The sequence below is a fragment of the Triticum dicoccoides genome, chromosome 6B, assembly GCF_002162155.2.
Source record: "Triticum dicoccoides isolate Atlit2015 ecotype Zavitan chromosome 6B, WEW_v2.0, whole genome shotgun sequence".
Taxonomy (NCBI): Eukaryota; Viridiplantae; Streptophyta; class Magnoliopsida; order Poales; family Poaceae; genus Triticum; species Triticum dicoccoides.
Window position 1 is genome coordinate 216787675 of NC_041391.1, and position 6383 is coordinate 216794057.

The following is a 6383-nucleotide window of genomic DNA, read 5'->3' on the forward strand; positions in this document are numbered from 1 at the left end:
ATCCAGCCCTCTAACGGCCCGTGATAAAGTTGGCAACAATTCAGAGCAACGTGACTTTGGTCCTGTTAAAGGCCTGTCGTATAATTTGGCTCGTTGATGCCTCTACAAAGCTTTGGCCTGTTAAAGGCCCATGATATAAGTGGACCAACTAAGGACCGAGATATGTTTTGGCCTGGTAATGGCCCGTCATATAACTGGGCCAAAAAAGGCCCGGTCTACATTTTAGCCTGCTGAAGGCCCATCGACAACTACTGAAAATTGAGGCCCAACATGCATTTTGGCCTGCTAAAGGCCCATGGTGACTTCTGGGCCGTAACAGGCCATCACAATATTCAGCCTGTTGATGGCCCAAAGCTACATGGGCCCATCTAAGCTTTGGGTCCACTAATGGCCCAACTAAACTATGGGCCGAATGTAAGCCCATGTAAGTTATGTGCCTGACGCAAAGTGTGAAGGCCCCAATGGCCTTTCAGGCCCAAGAAAGTTGCAGGTAGGCCCAATTGTGGTCCGCTAAAAAGCAGGCCAGTAAGAGGCGAATGTTTCGGCCCGGTCCACTACATCAGTTTTCTCCATTTATTTTCAGATATCGAATGATGGCAGTAACTAGTAGGAATTAAGAACAAACCTACTCTACACAATAAAGAAATTATGGCATAGTAACTTATGATAAACCTACACTATACAATAAAGGATTTATGTATATTACATCCACTGGGCATCGAAGTTCGCCACCAGTGATCATAAAGCGCAACGAAGAAGCAGATTACAGACACTGGGGCGCCATTGCAGCGTAACAAAATAATACTGAACCAAGACCACCTCCAAGATAGTTCAAGAAAGGTTAGCCTTGCGCGGGAACTGCTGCACAAGCTGCAGAACAAGGCTGTGAGACCGACATAGCATATCAGTCATAGCTTCTAGCTGTAGCTGTTTAGCAATGAGGTTCTCATTGGTGTTCTCTACAATCTTTCTTAGAGATAGGACTTCAAGTCAAAGTTGAGTTGCAGAATGCCTTTCTGCTAGACCTTGGGAGTGAAGAAGTCGAATTGAATCCGACAGCGAATTCTGTGAGCTTGTCTGACTGCCAGTCTCAAGTAACTTGAACACTGCATCAAGACAAGACTTTGGGGTTGTCTCGCTTTCTTCAAGATGTTTTGCCTTCTTTGCTGCAATATATGTTGGGTTTTTCTCACAACCTTCAGCAGCCTTGTGCAAGCCATCAGCCATCTCGCCCTGAAACAAGCAGAGAGATGACATGTTTTTCATTTGTATAAACAAAGATGATAACTATGCTGTTAATTCCATCTAATTTCAAATTAGAAAATAAAGAGTAAGTTCAAAATATCAATAGCATAATTTGGCATTATTCATAATGCGGGGAGCTTCACCACACTACTGGATTACCATGTCAACATAACAAGCATAGATGAAGAGCAAAGAAAATCATTGTATCTATTTTGGTTAATGTGCATGGTCTGTTGTTCATATCATCAGCTACATCAGTAAAATAAAACAGGAGATGACAAGGTGCAAACGTGGGCTGCTTCACCACACACTGGATTATAGATCCACAAAAACAAGCATACATATAGGGAGTATTGAGTAATGTGCATGGTATGAATAAGGAATTTGGTTTTATAAGTAAAAACTTGTAACTTAAGGTTGTTGCGAACATGAATTTTGATAGAAACAACAGTTGAGGATAGGGAGTATGAGCAGTTAACGATAGGGTATGAGAAAATTAAACAGCAGTTGAGGATAAAGGCTTTAGAAGGATTGACTTACATTAATAGTTAACACCGGCTTTATAATGCCCTTCTCCATGTCAAGGAAATGATAACTCAAGAATTTCAGCACATAATCTTCTTCATAAGCATTGCCTATACTCTACATTTTGTAGAGAGTAATTGTAGATATGATAATACTAGAAGGGATAGAGGATAATGATGATAAGATGCAGATTGCACTACCAAAAATACACTTTTGTGATGATACGTGTTTGTCATAGTAGGTCATGTTTTCTGTCATGCATGTACATCCATGACGATTTTATGGCAGAATCAAGATAGTCATACCTGTGTTGTCGTAGAAGTGTTCCAAGACATTACCAAAATTATCAACACAGAAGTGTCCACTTCCATGACGATAAAATCACACGTCATAGAAGTGCTTTCGTCCAGGGTGACCGACACGTGGCATCGACCGTAACGGCTCGCCGTTAAGCTATCGGGTCATGTTTTGGATCTGATAACCCGTTAACAGCCTGGACCAATGGGGATTTTCCACGTGTAAAATTCTCATTGGCCTGAGGAAACACTTGTTGCTTCACCTTTGGGACAGATGTCATCCACTCATTGGACAGGAGGCGGCTATGATAGGTCGGCACGTGGCATGGCCCAACAGTGGCCCATTCCGGTGAAAAAGGACGGCCCAGTAAAATTTAGCAGGCCGACCCATATAAGGCCTACTTGTGTCAGGTCCATTTAAGCCCACGGCCCATACGAGATGTGCCAGTTTGGCTCGTCAACGACCCGTTAAAGATTTGACACCATTGCAGCCCATTGTCAGTTCGAGCCCATTAACAACCCACTATATATCTGGGATCAATATCGTCTGGATGTGATTTCGGCCTATTAACTGCCCATTCAAGGGATGGGCCAATTTTCAGGATGTACATCTTTCGGCCTTTTAGCGACTCATTTAAGTGTTGGGTTAATTTCCGGCCCGGTGTGTCTTTCAGCCTGTTGACGGCCCATAAATCAGTTGGGCCATTTGTAGTCGGACCTGAGTTTTGGCCTTTTAGCGACCCATTTAAGTGTTGGGCCAATTCCCGGCCATGTGTGTCTTTCAGCCTGTTGACGACCCATAAATGAGTTGGGCCATTTGTAGTCGGACCTGAGTTTTGGCTTTTTAACGGCCCATGCTCTTCATGGTCCAATACCAGTCCGGTTTCTCTTTCGGCCTGCTAAAGGCCCACAACACAGTTGGGCCATTTACAGTATGACCTGACTTTCGGCCTCTTAGCGGCCCATGCCCTTCATGGTCCAGTACCAGCCCGCTGTCTCTTTCGGCTTCCTAAAGGCCCATAGCATAGTTGGGCCATATGTAGCCCAACTTAGTAACGGCCTCTTAACGGCCCGTGAAATCAATGGGCCCACCTGTTGCCTGCTTCGAAGTCGGCCTGTTAACGACCCGGGAGGTAAGAGGGCTGACCATTAACTTTCAGCCTGGTAATGACCCATTAACTTAATGGGCCCACTAAAGTTCGTACATGTCTTTAGGCCAAATTAGATAATTTGAGCCCATTATGACGAGCAATTATGCACAGGACCAAAATCGATCAAGCAAAGGTACGACATACAAGGGAAAATGTTGCACATCCAGCATATATTATAGGAAATTACATCCACTGGGCAATCAAAGATTGATGCTAGTGCAAATAAATGAACAGAACCTAACGATCTACAACGTCACAATCTGCAACCTTAGCGCAGATGACGCCCATAAGCATGTGGGCAAGTTCTTGCTGCTTTGCTACACTGTCTCTAAAAACATTGATCAGTTGTTGTTGCGCATGAATTTGCACCTCTGATTCCTCCACCATTTCCATCATTGCTTCAGCCATTAATTGGTTCACAAACATACATTTTTCCGTTGCATTTGAGACAGAGGAAACGGAACAGATTCAGATGGCAATTTTCGTAGGCTTGTATTATTAATAGTGGAGAGTGTCTCGACCACTACATCATAACATAAATTAGGAGGGGAACCAAACTGATTAATCATGAGTTACTGCCATATTACATGGCCTAGATTTACTAAAAAGAAACTATGGGGTTGCCTTGCTGTTTTCAGAGTTTGTCTTCTTATCTTCAGCAGCCTGCACCAAATTAACACACTAGCATTAATATCATTGGCCAAGTCAGATAATAGGAAATCAACATTGACACAACGAATGTTTGGGCAACTAGCCTACACCAAATTAACACAATATGGCACAACTATACGAAAGCAACATTGACACAATGAATGAATGGGCAACCAGAACAACACTACAATTCAGTAATGTGCATGATATGAGATAGTACACTCATGCAGCTCAGTATGCAAAACTACCAGACAATTTTCCTTACAAAAATCAACATTGGTGCCTTTAACAAAATACATGCCGATTAACAAAATACATGCTGATGTAAAAATATAGTGATGTACAAAAAGTACTTACATCAGCATTGCAACATAGAGAATTCCGGCAAGTATTTTCCTTGAATACAATCCCAATGGAGGAAGTCTTCTATCATTTAACCTTATTTTCTAAAAGACAGATGTGTAAGAAACATGTAGAAAATATGATCAGAATCCTGTAAAATTGCATGATGGGAGGATACACACACGCTTCTTAGAATGGAGTTGACATTCTTTTGCTACAGTGGAGCGGACTAGTTCTTTGGCCACTGGAATATGCTTCTTAACAGTGGGAGTTTGGTTTCTCTGTGCTGGAGCAGTATCTATGAAAAATGGAGTTGGTTTATTATCTCCTGGCGTTTGGATCTTTTGCAAAGACCTGGTTAGTGACCCTTCAGATTCTAACATAGCCGTCTTCCCCTTGCATGCCTTATATAGAAGAATGGTTCTTCAATTATAAAACATGCTACAACCGAGATGGAATAGGTACTGAAGAATAGAAAGGCATGACATATTGACATGTATTCCCTCCATCCGGAAATAAATGGATGGGTCTATGCGTATTTTAGTTCTAGATACATCTAGTTTATGCATTTCTGTGACATGTAATCCAGACAGGGGGAGTATCATGTAAGAGCTAGGGATACGACAGGACAACAGTGTACAAAAAACACTACTTGAATGTAAAACTGTATGCTAGCGGAATACATACAAAAAACACTAAGGCAACATATGCATGTATGATTGGGAAACTAAGATGGCATTGCAAGAGACCACTAGAACAACACTTCAATGTAAAAAAAGAACATGGTATGGTAGACAGATGAAGTACATACTGATGAATAACAATGCATAAGATATTCAGAAGCATGATGGCCAAACTAAGCAGATGGCATTGCGATAGAGTAGAATGATAGTACATGAATTTGAAAACATGTTATCATGAATGGAATAGGTACTAAAAACAGGAAGGCATGCCATATTTACATGCATGATGAGCAGGCTAAGCACAAGGCATTGCAACAGAGTAGATGCACTCCAGGACATTATATGCATGTTGGGCCCATATAAAGGGCCAAGTAAGAGCAAGGACCTTGTGGGGTGAATAGGATTCATCATCTTTCTGCAAGTCTTGTGAAGAACTGCCTTTACATGTTCCATCATATTGGGTATCATTGACTTCAATTTTATTGGCCGTTACATTGCTCCATGAGGTTCTTGTGCATAAATCAGTGTGTGCAATTATATCTGACATGCATGGAAGACAACTAGTAGTCAGATTTATGTAATGAGTGCCTGTAGGAGACGACATAAATAGTAGGACTGGGGTTAACTAGCAGCAATAGGTCTCAAAAACTAAAGGGTGAACACAGATGAAAGCTAAAGAATATGTATCATTTGTACTCGAGATAAACTAGATGGCACACAAAACTATTAAAGAGCAACATAGGTAATACTAGAAGTGGTATAATACTATAATCACCAGCCTGTGGGATAGCATTGGCTGATGGATGATAACTATGGAACATCGTTACCTAAAGAACAAGTCTCTTAGTTGAACTATGGAACAGCGTTAACTCCTGAACAAGACCCGTAAGAGATCAGCATGAATATACAGTGAAATGTGATAATCTATTTTCCATGCTTAGATGAATAACAAAGCCATGTTGCACACAAGTAAGATGAGGGTACAACCTATCTGGCCGCCATCCATAGGAGTGAGCATCATGTGCTGAATTGTCGATGGCCCTGCAGTTGATGAGGTTGTCCATGTCGGGCACGCGCATTTGATGCAGGGAACTATTGAGTGGGGACTATAGCTCCCTTCTGGTGTATGCTTCCCTTGTTGGAGCAGCTGCGGTGAGACGGAAGACGGTGTGGCTGAAGATGCAGAAAACACATAATGTTAAGAACGACACATCTCTTTGATCCGAAGAAATACCCTAAGAGATCAATAGCAAGGTACAAGAGTGGTCACACGTCTGTTGACTGAAGACTAAATTGGGGTCACACGATTTTATTTTATTTTCGTACTGTCCGATCTACGCCGGATCACTTGATGGACGTCTTGTGCCTTCCGGCTGACACTGTTCAGAATCTTCCCTGAAGAGCCAGCGACCAACAGCAGAGTAGCCTGCCTTTGTCGTTCGTGGCCCTGACCAAAACCCCGCTCCCCGCCCCACCACACTGCCGTGGTT